Consider the following 17,910-nt stretch of genomic DNA (forward strand, 5'->3'; position numbering starts at 1 on the left):
CCATTGGTATTCTTTTTTTAAAAAAAAAATGTTTCGTAAAAATGCTCCCCCTCAAAATATGCATACATGTTTTAAGAATTTAACATTATCTCCCCTTGATGTATGTACTTTTAGGACCCTTTTCATGTTTGGAAAACCAATGGAAAATTTGGCAGCATGCCGTCTGTGAATGAAACATTTTTTCATATTTTTTAAACCTGAATCAATTTAATATTCAACGCAAGCAGTTCAACATTATCATTCAACACAAACAGTTCAGTATTTCCATTCAACACAGGTAGTTCAGTATTTCACAATTCAATCACAAGAATTTCAGTAGAAGTATCAGTAATGCATTCAGTTATAATCATGTTCAGCATCTGTCCATTTGTGAGTACAAAAGTAAAGTAAATAACAAGTGTAAGGCAATTTACATCAAGACATCAAAAGTGATGCAAATTCAATAATATGTCCTAACAAAAGAGAACCATCATTCTACATTAGAGCATCTAAAACAAACAGAACCAACAAAAAAAACCATCATCCTACATCATCATCTTCCCCTTTGCCATTATCAAAAATAAGGGAGTTTCGATCCGAAAGCTACTCCGAGGGGTGATCTAGTTTGGTTAGGAGGGCGGCTAAGGCATCGTCAATGGAGTCAAATTAGGCACAATTTTGATGGGCTTGCAATGCTAGGGCAGCATCAATGGAGTCAAAGCAGGCACGATTTCGTTGTTCCGATTGTGCCATGGCGAGCTGTAGGCCATCTAGATGTTCCAGGCTGGGATCAACAGAAGGTTCCTCGGCCTCCTCATCTTCCTTTATGGCAACCTACACCTCATCTACTAGTGCCCTGCCCTATTCATGGGCCTTTACCCAAGTGTTAGTATCCTCATCTTTCTCAAAATGCATCTGGCGAAGAGTAGCCTCAGTGTATGTATGGTCTAGAGCAGGTCTAATACAAGGCATTCTGGCACAGATAAGGTCAAAGTGATCGAAGAAGGTAGTGAGTAGGTGGCCATACAACAGACATCCTCGTTGCCATTTCAGACTTTACTCCATATGTTGAATAACAACTATCGGCAAATAAATTCCTTTGCCATGCCACAGATAGTACATGCAGAAAATATCACCCAAAGTCACCCAGTCACGCCCACCTGTCTGTGGTGAGAAGTTGTACGTGATCATATGATGCAGGACGCGAAATTCAACTATAAGGACCTTTGATTTGGGTCGGGCAACGAGAGGAATGTGGGGGTCACCAGCAATCAATTTCAGGGTGTCGTGGGAATCAAACCAGTTATATCAGGTAGGCCATGATGCCTTGGGAGGGCCTTGTATCAAATAAAATGTGCAATCTAATACTTGAGAAAAAGTATTGTTGGATAATCAAATTATGGTCCCCCGAACCATAGAGTATGCCACACAACCTCGAGCAGATGGAACAAAATTAGCATAAAATTCACGGACGAGCTCCTCATACACGAGCTCTCCCAAATCGAACAAAACCTCCCATCTGATGGCTGTGATTTTAGCTAACAATGTGGGGAAGTGAGCCTAAAGGAAGGACGAAGGAACAATCTTACCATGTACTATGTGGTGCTTGGAGATGTCGGATTGGTAATGGTAGGCAGTCTCATAGGATACGAAGCGTTGGTTAGCCTCGGTGGTGGCTTGCCATGTCGGTGCGGTGGGAGGGTGCTGAGAAGAGCCTTTGCCAAGCTCGAGGTGAGAAGCTCTCTTCTTCAGGCATGGGGCCATTTGAATGAGAGGAAAAGAGGGTGAGAGAGCTCATGAGAGGGATTCGGATGGCTAGGAGAGGGAGAGACAGAAAGCGTGGGTTAGGGCACGAAGGAGGGAAAATGGAGAGGGGCTGCGAGGGTTAGAAGGCATAGAGAATGAGGAAAATGGAGAATATGAGTAGCTAGGAAGACGGAGGGAGACGAATGGAGATTATAAGGACAAAGGAGGGAAAAGGGACATGAGAGCTAGGGTTTAGGGCTTGAAGAAAACCTTCTAGTTGCTAGTGGTTTTAAGTAGCCCCGACTGCATTCGTCGACGAATCCCCTGAGTTTGTCGACGAAGCGCTCATAACTGTCTGTCGACGATTCCCCTGTGTTCATCGACGATGTCAATGAAAACTGTGGTTTAAGGAGACCGTTTGCAACTTGGTAATCTAATGGCATTCGTCATGGAAAAAACTAAGATAGGTCCTTGGAAGTGCACATGCCCAAGGCATGCTTGATTTTGCTGAACCTTTCCTTGTTTAAGGGTTTTGTTAAAATATCAGTCAGTTGATTTTCCGTATTTATGTATACTAACTCAACATCCCCCTTTTGAACATGATCTCGGATAAAGTGGTATCGTATCTCAATATGTTTGGTCCTAGAGTGCAGGCACGAATTTTTCGAGATATTGATGGTACTAGTGCTGTCACAACAAATTGGTGTACCCTTAATCATAACTCTAAAATCCTCAAGTTGTTGCTTCATATATAAAGCTTGAGTGCAGAAACTACTAGCTGAAATGTATTCAGCCTCAGTGGTTGATAGAGCAACTGAAGTTTGCTTCTTACAAAATCATGAGACGAGTGAATGTCCTAAAAAGTGACATGTTCTACTAGTGTTTTTTCTATCGGGTTTTCATCCTCTATAGTCGGCATCAAAGTAGCAGGTGAGATCAAATAGGGCATTCTTAGGGTAAAAAAGCCCTAAGTCATGTGTTCCTATTAGGTATCTAAAAATTCACTTGACGACATTAAGATGTGACTCTTTGGGACATGATTGAAATCTAGCACATAAACAAACACTGAACATAATATCAGGTCTATTGGAAGTGAGGTACAACAAACTACCAATCACCTCTCGGTATAGTTTTTGGTCAACATTCTTCCTTTTTTCATCGTTGTCAAGTTTCATTGTTATGCTCATGGGGGTTGCTTTAGATTTTCCCATTTCAAGGCCAAATTTCTAAAGTATTTCCTTGACATATTTGGCTTGATTAATAAAAATTCCATTCTTCATTTGTTTTATTTGCAACCCAAGGAAGAAGGTTAATTCACCCATCATACTCATCTCAAATGTCTTTTGCATAGTTTGGGCAAATTTTTTACGCATATTCTCATTTTTGGTACTAAAAATGATATCATTGACAAAAATATGTATGACTAGTATATCACTTTCCTTATCTTTGAAGAACAAGGTAGTTTTAAATTTTCCTCTTGAGAAGCCATCTTCCAAGAGAAACTTGCTTAATCTTTCATACCAAACTCTTGGGGCTTGCTTAAGTCCATAAAGAGCTTTTAAGAGTTTAAATACATATTCAGGGTGTGTATGACTCTCAAAACTAGGGGGTTGTTTGACATAGAATTCTTCATTGATGTATCCATTTAGAAAAGCACTCTTTATATCCATTTGGAATAACTTGAAGTTTTTATAGCAGGCAAAGGCAAGTAGCATCCTAATGACTTCATGTCTTGCTACAGGGGCATAAGTCTCATAATAGTCAATACCCTCTTATTGATTATACCCTTACGTGACCAATCTAACTTTGTTTCTTACAATGTTACCTTCTTCATTTTCTTATTCCTAAACACCCATTTTGTGCCTATTATTGTAGTGCTTTTGGGTTTAGGAACTAAATCCCATACTTTGTTCCTTTCGAATTGATCAAGTTCCTCTTGCATAGCTAATATCCAATTTTCATCATTTTCAGCTTCCTCAAAGTTCTTAGGCTCTAATTGGGACATGAAAGCTATATGATTACATCCACTCCTCAAGTGAGATCTAGTACTAACTCCATGGGATGGACTACCAATGATGAGATCGGGTGGGTGATTCTTACAAATTTCCAAGCTCTAGGGAGTTCTAGATTTTCTTCTTCTGGTTTCATAGAATCTTCTTGAGTTGATGATTCTTGATGATCATTTTTGATTTCTTGAGATTTTTCATTTTGTTCATTACTTATCTTAAGTTGCTCAAGTTCCCTTTCAACTCTCTTAGTAGTCTCTTGATCATCTAGGTTAACTGCTGTTTTGGGTGTATATGGGTTAGTTTCATAAAAAACAACAAGTGTTGGTTCTTAAACAGTTTGAGTTCTTTTATTAAACACTCTATAAGCTTTCCTATTCATTGCATACCCTAGAAAGATTCCTTCATCGGTTTTTGAGTCAAATTGGGCTAAATGGTCTCTATCATTTAATATAAAACATTTGCATCCAAAGACCTTAAAGTGTGAGATGTTTAATTTTCTACCCTTCCATATCTCATATGGGGTTTTGCCTATTTTGGATCTAATGATGACACAATAACTAACATAGTAGGCTATACTAACGGCTTCGGCCCAAAAATATTTTGGAAGATTATGTTCATTAAACATTGTCCTAGCCATTTCTTGGAGTGTTTGGTTCTTTCTTTCAACTACTTTGTTTTGTTGTGGAGTTTTTTGTCTGGAGAAGTTGCATGAATAACCATTTTCATTACAAAAGTCTTCTAATTCTTTGTTCTTGAATTCTCTTCCACTATCACTCTTAATGTGAACAATTGACATTCCTTTTTCACTTTGAGTTTGTTTATAAAAGTGAATAAAGGCATTGCAAGTGTCACTTTTGTTTGCAAGAAAGATTACCCACAAAAATCTAGAGAAGTCATCAACTATCAGAAATGCAAATAATTTTCCACTATAACTTGCAATATCATTTGGTCCAAACAAATCAAGATGAATTAATTCTAATGATCTTGTTGTGGATATCATTTTCTTGGTTTTGAAAGATGATTTAATTTATTTTTCATATTGACATGCATCCCAAACTTTGTCTTTGACATAATTGTCTTTTGACAAATCATTCACTAGCTCCTTAGAGATAACCTATGCAATAAATCCATGCTAGCATCACCTAGCCTCCTATGCCATAGCCAACTGTTTTCATTTGTTGTAGCCAAACATCTAACATCACAAGTTTTAATATCATTAAACTCAATTGTGTAGATGTTAGATTCACGCTTGCCCACTAGTATAGTGTTTCCATTTAAATTATTTATCAAGCATTGGGTAGATAGAAATATAATATGTAATCTGTTATCACATAGCTGACTAACGCTTAATAGATTTTGCTTAAGCATATCTATAAAAGCAACATTTTCGATAGACAAAGAAGAATTACCTATTTTACCTTTGCCGATAATTCTACCCTTGGCATTGTCTCCAAATGTCACTAACCCTTCTTTCTTGTAGAAGAGAGAGAAAAATTGTCGGCGTCTCTCGTCATGTGTCTTGAGCAACCGCTGTCAAGAAACCATTTGTTCCTTGTGGAATTTGTCTTCAAGCAAACTTGCACACAATACTAAGTAATTTGTTTTGGTACCCATATTGTCTTGGGTCCTAGGGGGTTAGTATCCTTAATCACCCATTCATATTTCATTCATTTTCCTCTGTTTCCTCTAAAGGGGCAAATGAATAGCACATGTCATTTTCTTTCACAATATAAGCAAAATTTGTTAGCATACAAAGGGGTTTGGGAGCTGGGGTTTTGCTTGACAAAGAGCTTATCTTAGTACAAAGGTTTACAAAGTCGATTGATTTAGATGACGACAAACCATACCCTAATTCTTCTTTGAAAATTCTAAATCTTTGGATTCTAAGTAACTTGTCAAAATTTTATTTTCCATTTGTAAATTTGTAAATGATGTCATTTTGATCTTCAATCTTCTTTTTCAAATTTGAATTTTCTTGAAGCATTTCAACAATTTGATTCTTCAAATTTCCAACTTCTTTTTGAAAGGTCTCCTTGTCATTTTTGGAGTTCTTGACAAGGTTTTCTCTTTCAGCTTCGAGAGAAGTATTTTCATCTTTTAAAGAATCACATGAACAAATTTGCTTTTGTTTACATTTTGAATGAGTTTCTTCTAAAAGCTTATTTTTCTTTTTAATAGCAATCAACTCAATATAAAGTTTCCTACAATTTTCTTCTATTTCTTTATATGAGGGAAGGTATTCATCATTAGAATTTATCTCATTTTGCTCATCTGCCATAAAACATAAGTTTGCAATTCTTCGTTTTCTTCGTTGGTTGAAGTTCCGTCAAGTTCGTCCCATCCAGTTGCATTCATAGCTTTGTATTTCTTCTTGTCTCCTTGCTGGTTATTGCCTTTGTTTTTGAAGTTTGGGCAATTGGCCATTCGGTGTCCAATCTTCTTGCAATTATAACATCTTATGCTTGATTTTCCTTTCTCTTTTTTCTTACCATCTCGTTTGTTTAGCAAGAAATTTCTGAATCTTCTTGAGAGGAGAGCTACTTCATCATCATTGTTGCACTTTTCTTCTTTTTCCATAATTTCCTTCTTGCTTACTGTTTTTAAAGCCATGTCTGTTGTCTTTTTTGGCTTTTCAACTTCAGCTGCAGCATTCTTATTCTTGATCTCATAAGTCATGAAAGATCCAACGAGCTCATCAAGAGTGACCTTCGATAGGTCCTTTGCTTCTTCAATCACCGTAGACTTTGCTTGCCATGATTCCGGTAATGAATGAAGTACTTTCTGCACATTATCTTCCATCGAGTATTCCCTATCAAGTGCTTTCAATCCATTTGTCATATGTGTAAAATGTGTGAACATGGAAGTAATTGACTCACCTTATTCCATTTTAAACATTTCATATTCTTTAACTAACATATAGATTTTTTATTTTTTTACCTGAGATGTACCTTCGTATGTTACCTGGAGCTTCTCCCACATTTGCTTGGGTTGTGTTGCATCCGCAAATCCGATTGTATCCTTCATCATTCACAGCACAATAAAGAAAGTTTTTCATTTTAAAGTTTAGTTGTGCCAGCTTTGCATCAACTTCTGGGAGCTTTCGAATCGGTATGATCTCACCATCGCCATCCTTGAATATGTAATCTCATTCGGTGATTACATTCCACATTCTGTAGTCATATGCTTTGATGAAGATAGACATTTGGTCCTTCCATGCCAGATAGTGGATACCACAAAACTTGGGTTAACGGTCAAAAGATTGTCCTTGGGCAAACATGTCCGCCATTGGATCTTTGCACTCTAGATGTTACTCCGAAGGTCTAGCGACTCGTTCTGATACCACTTGTTGGCTCGGGTGTATGTCTAGAGGGGGGGTGAATAGACGTCTTTCACAGATATATAATTTTTCTACAATCACAAAAAGAACTTGACAAGATGCAAGAGTATTATTTCGCAATTTATATTTAATAAAAATAACAAGAAGCAAGCAAAATGAAAGAGGAACGAGAAGGAAAGCTCAACATGGTGATATTAACCTGGTTCGGCACCAAGCCTACATCCATGCCTTGAGACCAACTCAAGGATTCCCCAAATCCACTAAGCAATCCTTCTTCACTGGTGGAGAAGCCTTTACAATCCAGCTACTCACCAAGAGCTACAACAAGGTGCTCACCAAGAGTCACCTTACAAATGCTCACAAAAAACCCTTCAACACAATGAATTTAAAACAACGAGATACAAATTCAATTGCTCCTTTTTTAGCTAATATTACAAATCAAAACTTCACACTACTCTCTTTGTTAATGGTATTTGAAACAAGAGTAAAGAGCAAGAGAATAAGAGAGTATGAGCAAGAATGAAAACCCTAGAAATGAATGCTCATTCAATGTGCTTAATCACCAAGTACTCAACTAGTTTGAAATGAATGCACAAGACTCATTTTAAAGGGAGAAGGGACGAGCAATGCGCTAGAGAGTCGTTGAGCATTAATGGACATAAGAGAATTTGAAAACTAGCCATTAATATGCATTAAATGCTGTCAGCAGCCCGACATTCGTCGATAAGTTCATACCTTCGTCGACGAGTCTTATGCATGCCTTCGTTGATGAGACCCTTTATTCGTCGACGAACCTTTAGTTTTGAATTCAGGTGGGTCTTGGTTTCTTTTCATCGACGAGTCCCCTGTGTACATCGACGAACCACAACTATGTCTTCATCGCCAAATCCCCTATATTCGTCGACGAACCTGCTGTGAAATTTTAGGTGGTCTCGGTATCTTTTTGTCAACGATTCCCCTGTGTACGTCGACAAAATCCTTTCTTGCATTCGTCAACGAATCCCTTGTATTCGTCGACGAACCCCTTACTTATATAAATTTGAATACGTTCAAAAATTTATTTTCATTCAAGTAAAGGTTCCATCTTGTCTAGAATTAATTTTTACCAATTTTAAGATTTCTAAGTTTGATAAAATACATTTAAAAGCCATTTTGACATCTTATGCAGTTTAAGTGACTCAACTTGCATGTGTGAACTTAGAATCATGTTCTAACCTATTATGAACTATATGCATATATGATTTGCTTGTCTCTTGCAAGATACTCTTGAAACATACCAAATGCACAAGAGTTACAATGTTAATCTCCTATGCACAACCCAACACATATATGTAGAAATCATAAATGCTTTGCTTGAGTGGTTGAGTTTCGATTGCTGATGGTCATTTGCATGTTCGATACATGTTTGACCCTTACACTTGTCTTGCATTTTTCCTGTATATCTGAACTGAACTCGAGAAAAAATGTTAGTATACTTTAAGAACTACTAATGGGTTGCTGTCATCAAAACAAGCTGGATGAGAACTCGTAGCCACTATGGCTAACAATAATTTTATATCATACTTTATTTAAATCCACAAATTTAAATCAAACATTTGAAATCCAAAATCACAAAAAAAGAGGTTATAATTAATAGTTTATTCTCAAGCTTTTATAGTTAAGGACAAAAGACATTGGCCTTCCCTGAAGTTTCGTAAAAAGACACCGAGATTTCAAAATTTTCATGGACCTTTCCTAAAATTTTAAAACTCTTATACATTTCCCTTAATATTAGATTTTTGGGACACTTACACCCGTCAAAATTCTTGTCTTTTTTGTAAAATATATACAAGGGAAGGTTAGTCTCACTTTATCAAACTTTAGGAGAGTTCTATGAAATTCTTAAAACCTCAGAGGAAATCCATGTGATGTTTGAAATTACTCAGAAGTTAATGTATTTTTAACAAATCTCAGGGTGATCAATGTCTTTTGTCCATAATTATTTTTTGATGATTAGAAAGTTGAGGTGGTTGATGTTCCTTAGACTCTTACCTTTTTATCAAAACAATAGTAATTTGACCATACCCACTAGAATTAGTGTTGTAACCTGAAATTTAAACTTAACTAATACCTCATATCCCTCATTTATGACCTTGTGTGCTATGGACTTAAAGCATATAACATAAAGTAAATCATCTATCTCATATCCCATTTCACTAGTTTCAAAATATAAGTACAGGACTTCCAACTTAGGAATTAATCTTAATCAATTTTAGTAATTGAATATGACGTAGAGGATGAAAGTTTGAAATAATTAAACATGTGACATAAAGGGTAGATATAAAAAGATGAAGCATAGGATTGCTCAAAATATAAGCTAAACAATACTCCATTTTAGCAAATTTTTTAATTTAATAATGCTAAAAAAAGAAGTTTATTTTCGAATGATGCATATAGTGGGTCTAGTATTACTAAACAAAAATATTAATGTTGTTTTAGGTAAACAATAAAAATTATATCTAAAATTAAGGTTTAATTTTATGTAGAAAAATCAATTTAAATGGAAATGATACACTTATCTTTAAAATATCACTTTATTATTTATTCACTATTTTATGCTTAGTGTACTATGTATACCGTACAATTATATAAAATAATAAATAAATAAAATTATAATATTTGAAGGATAAGTTTAGCAATACTCTTTAAAAAAAAAATCTATACATACAACTTCATTCTCCAATTATGGAGATTAATTACTAAGAACAGCTAAAACCACATGCACTTTCTTGGATAATAATCAATTGTGTTGCACATCCTTTTCCTTTAATCTTCTTCTTAATGGGTGGAGGAGACACTCAGTCACTGATTGTGGCTGAAACTTAGTGAGTATTCGCACAATAAGCACTATCAATTTATTTCACAAAAACTGAATTACAGAGGAATCAAAATCACTCTCGCTCACTAGCTATTCACCCTCTCTACACCACATACTACATTGCGCACACACACACACACACACACACACAAACACACACATCTATTTATAACAGATTCTAAATCAAAATAATCAAAGATTGTGGCTGGTAGGTGAGGTTGGTGACCGCCGATCAACAGAAGCGGTTGATCGGCAGCCGTCATCAAATATTGCTGTCACCGTCAAGTTTACTCTTCAACATCCCCCCTTAAACTTGACTCTCCTAGATTTGTCATTTTGAGCATTGTCTTCAGTCTCGCAAAAATATCACGCCTGAGTGGCTTCGTAAAAATGTCAGCAATCTGATCATGTGTTCTGCAAGATATCAACTCCACTTCTTTCTTCCTGTAGCCCTTGGCGACATGTCTTGCTTTGTATCTTTGGACTTTTCCTTGAGCGTTCTTCTTGGTCTTGTAGACCCATTTTAAACTAATAGTTTTGCGACACTTCGGGGGATTCGTCAGCTCCCAAGTCTTGCTTTTCTCGATGGATTGAATATTCTCATCCATCGTTTTTCTCCATTTGTTTTCTTCATTAGTCTTCTAAAAGCTAATCGGGTCGCTAATCAGCAACAAACAGTTTAGAGCAACATACTCTTCCATTGGTTCTGTATTTTCATACAGATCAGCTAGGTTACGGGCACCTCTAAGCCTAATGTTTGAGATTTCACGCTCAATTGGTAATGAAGCTCCATTCCTCTATGGTGAATGGTAACTGTGTGGAGGTGTATGCACTTCGGGAACTTGTGACTCAATAGCCACTTCTCTTGTTTGTTTGGGTTCTTCTTCTTCAAGTGTTAATTCTGCATCTTTGGAAGTTTCAGCCTGCTCCCACCTCCAGGATTCATTTTCTTCAAAAATGACATCCCTGTTGTGAATGATTTTCTTGTTAATGGGATTGTAGAGTCGATATCCTAGGGTGCTGTCACCATATCCAATAAGGATACACTTCTCTCCTTTATCATCCAGCTTTGTCCTTTTTGCTTCTGGGATCTTGGTGTAGGCTATGGAGCCAAACACCCTAAGATGGCTCACACTGGGCTTGTGAGTACTCCAAGATTCATGTGGTGTCTTTATATCAAGACTCTTCGTAGGACACCGGTTGAGTAGATAGCCTGCACATGACACTGCTTCTGCCCAAAAACTCTTGGGTACATTCTTATCCTTTAACATGCTCCTGGCCATGTTAAGGATTGTACGGTTCTTCCTTTCAACTACATCGTTCAACTGGGGAGTGTAGGTCGGTGTGAACTATGTTTGAATCCCTTGTTGCCTAAGGAATTCCAGGAAAGCTTCATCTTTGTACTATCCTTCTTGGTCTGACCGGGGTGACTTAATGTGATAGCCTCTCTGTTTCTCCACAAGAGCTTTGAACTCTTTTAACTTGTCAAACAATTCTGACTTCCTTTTCAAGAAGTAGACACAAGTCTTCCTGCTGTAATCGTCGATGAAGGTGAGGAAGTTTCGATTCTGTCCATTTGAAAATGGTCTCAATGGAGCACACACGTCTGTGTGTACTAGCTGGAGCGGCATGGTAAATCTCCAGTCGGCTTGTTTTCCAAAGCTATTTCTGTGTTGCTTGCTCAGAACACAACTTTCACCTATCATATTTGGGTGGTGGATGTTGGGTAAGCCTTTCACCATCTTCTTTTTTCCCAACTGTTTCAAACTTTCAAAATTTAGATGTCTATACCTTAGATGCCATAGCCCGTCTTTGTCTTTAATGATAGCGCTCAAACACCTTGGCGTATCATTTTGAATGGCGAGTGAAAACATTCGATTCTTTGCCATTTGTACTCGAGTAACCAGCTTTCCTTGAGCATCTATTATCACCATCTGCTTATCACTAAGGCTAATTCAGTAGCCTTTCTCGACAAGCTGTCCGAGACTAAAGATGTTAGTCTTCATATCTAGCACGTAATAGACGTTAGAGATGTAAGCATGATCTCTGGGCTTCTGTTTGATCAAAACATCTCCTCTCCCTCAGACTGGGATTTTAGAATTATCGCCAAAAGAGATCTTCCCCTGAACTTTCTCATCAAGTTCAAAGAATAGGTTCTTTCAGCCAGTCATATGGTTGCTGGCTCCAAAATCAAGGTACCAAACATTTTGGTCCTAGGAAGTTGAATTGTGTGTCATCAGCATCAACGACTCTCCATCTGCATGTTCATTTTCGGCAACGTTAGCCTCCTCGCTAACCTTTTTTTGTTGTCGCCCCCATCACTTATTGCTATAGTCTTCGTACTTATGACAGTTGTAGCACTGAACGTTTCTTTTGTCTATGTTTGGGCGGTTATTGTATCCTCCTCTTCTTCCTTGTCCTCTGCCTTGTGGGATATAGTTCTGTTGATTGAGTCCTCCTCTGGTGAGACCTTTTCTGCCTCTACCACCTTCTCTAGATTCAAAGTTTCTAGAATTTCTTCCATGAGATCCTTGGTCTCGTCCTCTTCTTTACTGTTACGTCCCCCCTTTGTCGTATCTATCTGTAGTGAGGGACAACTTTGTTTGTAGGATTTGCTTCGGTGCTTTATCATCACTCCTTCTATTGACTTTCTGCTTATGGGCTTGGAGCGAGCCCACAAGTTCTTCTACAGACATGGTTTCCAAATTTTTTGTTTCTTCCATTGTCACAGCTATATAACCATATTCTGGATCTAGAGATCGCAAAATTTTCTCACAAATTCTCTCGTCATTGAGAGTCTCTCCATTTCTTCTCAATTGATTTGATACTACCATAACTTGTGTATGGTAGTCAATAATAAATTCAGTAGATTTCATTTTTAGAGATTCAAAATCACTTCGCAATGTTTGAAGACGAATTTTCTTTACTTTGTCTGCACCTTTGTGTCTTCACTGGAGAGAGTCCAAAACTTCTTTGGATGTCTTGGCGGAGGCGATGATTTCAAACGTGGCCTCATCGAGGCCTTGGTAGATTATTGACTTCGCTTTGCAATCTTTCTTTTGATCGGCTTGCATGGACGTTCTTTGAGCATCGTACATAGCCGCTTCAGCTTCTTTTGATGGGCTTTCTCTATACTCATCTTCAACGATGTCCATGACATCTTGAGCACCTAGAAGGGCTCTCATTTGAATAAACCAATTGTCATAATTCTCCCGAATCAACTTTGGAATAACCGCTTGGTTAGCACCGTTCGCCATTAAATTTAATATATAAAAATAGAGAGATGGGGGTTGATTTTGGCAAATCTGATGCCCCCAATGTGTTTAGAAGGTCGAAAAACCTTAGGAACCGGTTTTGGATTGTAAAGAATCGGTCCAAAAGTCACAAAACCGACTATAGGAAGTTTTGGTGGTTTAAATTGAGTCGGTTTAACTTAACGGTTGTTTAATGGCATTAACACTTACCGGTAGGGCCACGTGGCGGCTTCTGCGTATGCCGCGTGTCGGTGGCTGGAAGGGGGTCAAAAGACGGGTCGTGTTCGCGAGAACGGAGCCAGGTTGCTGGGCGCGGGTTGCTGAGCTGGGTCAGATCTCACCAACTGAGCAAGGAAGACGTGTGCGGGGCTTGTGGACGGTGTGTCGCCGGTGGTCAAAGTCTTTGTCGGAGCGTGTGGCGCATAGGAAAGGCGCCGAATACGCTGGGGGCGAGTGTGAGCGCGTGTAGGGTCTCCTGGAGTTCGTTTGAGACGTGGTTTTCACCATTAGAATCGTCTCGACGCGAATTTCACAATGGTAGGCTTAATTTTGGATTTTGAGCAACTTCAAATCTGGGAGAAAAATTGAATTTTTCCTCTGTTCGTCTCTGTTTGACGAATTTCGACATTCCTGGACGCTTTGATACCACTAATGGGTGAAGGGGACACTCAGTCACTGGTTGTGACTCAAACTTACTGAGTATTTGCACAATAAATACTATCAATTTATTTCACAAAAACTGAATTACAGAGGAATCAAAATCACTCTCACTCATTGGCTATTCACCCTCTCTATACTACATACTACATTGCACACACACACACATCTATTTATAACAGATTCCAAACCAAAATAATCAAAATTGCGGCTGGTAGGTGAGGTTGGTGACCTCCGATCAACATAAACAGCTAGTCGGTAGTCGTCGTCAAATATTGCTGCCACCGTCAAGTTTAATCTTCAACACTTCTACCTCTTAAACTTGGGTCACAAATTTTTTGTGAGCAGGACAAATCAAATTGGTAGATAAATTGTCCTATATATGTCCATCATATGGTATGTAACACCTAAGGACTCAAGTGAATCATTAGTTTTGGCAATAATAAACCTTCAATAAATCACCTGAAATTGGCCAAGACTAGCCAACTATTCCTTTAGTCAATTCTTTCTTCCATTACAGAAGTAATACTGGCTCATTTTGTTGAACTGAACACCACCCAAGAAGTCTAAGTTAGCCCTAAGGATGTGAATTCATTACAATCAAAAGCAAGAATAATAATCTGAAGTTAATTGTATAGACTACTTCAAAAACAAACCATGATGATGCCTTTACAAATAACTCTCTACTACCGGCAAGTTTTTCAAAGAAAAATATTCAGGGTTCTACACTTTTTTTGGCTCAGGTGGTATACGTGAATCCTTTTTGTCTCAATGACTATTAGGACTAAACCACTTTTTCTTTAAGATCTAATAGACAACTCTATGAAACTCATGTAAACTAACCAACTGGGTACTTCAAGCCTAATAAAGTTTAATAAAATCAATGCCTTGTAATAATAACCAATTGATTTTATAAAAATATACAAATTATATTGAAAACATTAAAATAGAGATACTGCATTATTTATGTTAAACACCCTTTTCAACTTATAAAAGGATATTCCCCACATCCTCCACTCCATTTCTCTCTCCCTTAGATGTAAAAAACTTGTTTCCCTTTTCAACTTGTAATCGGCTTTTTAATTAGCCATTTTTGACAATTTAGGGTTGTTCATAATTGATTGGAACCATTAGAGAAAATTGAGAAAATTTTCTCCTTTTCCTATTGTTTTTAGATTTGCTCTGATACCATATTGAAATTGTAAATGAATTTCGAATTCTGTATCTTCTTCAAAAAGTATTACAAAAAATGTTTATATACACATGATAATAACAGAATGTATAACTGAAAGAATAAAATATTAACATAATAACAAATCTACAACTGAATATATATTTAACGGATTGAATGCAGGAACACTCTGTTTTGCTAACTGAAAAAATGCTCTTGCACGTAGCTAGTAATAAAGTTGTTGTTGCAGGTGACTAGTAATTGGTTTGCTGGTTGTTTAAACTGATAACTGAAATGCTGCTGCAGCATTGTGTGATGAAGAGGTGGAAGCTACTGCTCTACTGGATATAGTATCTGTTAATAGTTGAGGATTTTTCTAGAAATTTTAACAATTTTTCTTGGGTTCCACTTATGATTTACTTTGATTTGGTAAATTGATTTTTTTTAAATATTAATTAATTGGCAGCGTCATTTTGGGTCAGAAAATTTTAAATTAAAAAGCAAACACGCCCATGCAAGAGCCCACCCTTGGTGCCAAAATGAAATCATTCCACTTAATTTTTTTATTAAAAAATTCAGAAGGGCCAAAACTTCATATTTTAGCCTTGGTCTTCTTCCCATATGCATGCTGATGGGTGGAGGTGACTCAGTCAATCACGGGTTGTGATTAGAACTCAATGAGGATTGCACACAAATACACTCAATTGATTTTAGGTTACTCCACATACAAAATAAATGAATCATACAAAAATATACGTATATATATATTCTCTCAGAACTAAAGGTACGTGAAACCCGAAAGTTTATACCCTTTTTTGAAATCATAGGGTATAAAAATCAAGAAAATATTTTATGAAAATAACTCTCAAAGCTATTTCAAAATTTTATAAGATTTTCTAAATACTTTATGATACTTTTAAAATTTCTGGGAAGTTTTGATAGTGATAATAAGATAATAAACTAGAATACTAAATGTAAATATATGGAATAAACAAAAATACTACAATACCACAATATACATAATAATAATGAGAATATTACCAATACCCAAAATAATACCATAATATTATATATATATATATATATGTTAAATAATAAAATACCATAATACTATATATATTAAGATACTAAAGATACTATAATAAATATCATCATATGTAAACATAATAAAAATGCCATAATACTATCACTAAATATATTAAAATACCTTAAACACCATATATGCTAAGATCCCAAAAATGCTAAAAATACAATAATAAACAATATCCTATATACTAAAATACTAAAAATACAATAACGCTAATACTATATACTGAGCATGCAGGGGGTGTGTGGTGTATGTGTGGACTGTGTACTGGGGTGTATTTTATATCATGCGTGTCCTTTACATTTCCGCACTTTACCTTTACTGCACGTGTATGCTTATTTGTTGATTGCGTAGATTGACCCTAAGCTGTATTACACTGTTGATAAACTTGTTAACCTAGACGATAAATTATAAATAACTAATTCACCCCCCTCTTGGGGTTGCACTAAAGCTAACACTTCATGCCATAATAATAACAATAACACCTAACACACAGTATAAATAAAAAGTACTAATAATAGTCATTATGACGATACACACGTCTAATATCTTATAAGTACAATCATACTAATATGGAAATAATTAATCCCCACGTAAATGATATACACGCATTGGAAAGAAAAAGAATAAAATTATGGAAACCATTCAAATAATGAATCTACTATGAAATATATCCATTAATAATAAATAGATATGCCATAAGATGGAAACCCTAAAAACAAATATAGAAATAATATGGACTTTCTAAAATTAATTCACAAGCTATTTGGAAGCGACTAAACCCTTAACATATAAACATTACATTAAACAAACGTCACAATAATGAAAACCCTAAATAATTACAACCTTGAGCATGAATAATACTTACTTAACATATATTGTTAAATATTGTACCCTAATTTATTTAGTAAGCATAGTGAATACCATATAAATTAAAACTTGAGTAAATATTAGAAAGAAGAAAAATCCTGCAAAAAATAAATTGACGTCAAATATATATATATATATATATATATATGTATAACCTAAATAAATATTATTACAAAAAGGAGAAAAATCTTGCAAAAAATAAATTGATGTTAGATATACATATAAAAAAACATAGATTAGAAATTCAACCTTTACAACTCAAATAAAATCAAAATAAATAAATAAATAAATATACATATATATATATATATATATATATATGTGTGTGTGTGTGTGTGCGCGCGCGCGCGCGCGCGCGTGTTGTGCCTACACAGTGTAAGTGAGTGCATGCATGCGTGTGTTTTAGTGTGTGTATAAGTGTGCGTATATGTGTGTAACAGTGGGTGTGTTTTAGTATGTATAACAATAGGTGTTAAAGTGTGTGTTTGTGTGTGTGCAGGTGAGTATGTTTTAGGAACTCACCAGGGAGGGGGTACCGTAAGGAGGCAGCTGACTTGCTGAGTGTGAGAGTCGCGGATGGATGGTGAGGATGGAGAGACGGAGGGTGCCAGCAACTGTCCTTGGGGTGGAGTTCTAGGTACGGGCTGCGGTGGCTCTATGCGTGGCCGGAGAGGTGCCTTCTGCGAGGAGACAGAGACGGTGGTCGGCGAGCTTGGAACGTTGCCGTGAAGAGCTCCCAGAGTGATGGCGGTTCAGGCGGCCGTGAGGCCGTTCGGCTGTGCGGCGAGAGGAGCAGCAGAGGGGCTGCTCGTGGGTGTCTGTGAGTGGTGTTTATGCTGGGCTGGAAGAGAGGGAGCTCGGCTGGGACTAGTAGCTGTGCTGCAAGGAGAAGGGCAGAGGCTGTGAGGTGCTTGCAATGACGCAGGGGGCTGGGGGGGGGGGG

This window comes from Malania oleifera, chromosome 12 (assembly GCF_029873635.1).
Source record: "Malania oleifera isolate guangnan ecotype guangnan chromosome 12, ASM2987363v1, whole genome shotgun sequence".
In the NCBI taxonomy this organism is placed as follows: Eukaryota; Viridiplantae; Streptophyta; class Magnoliopsida; order Santalales; family Ximeniaceae; genus Malania; species Malania oleifera.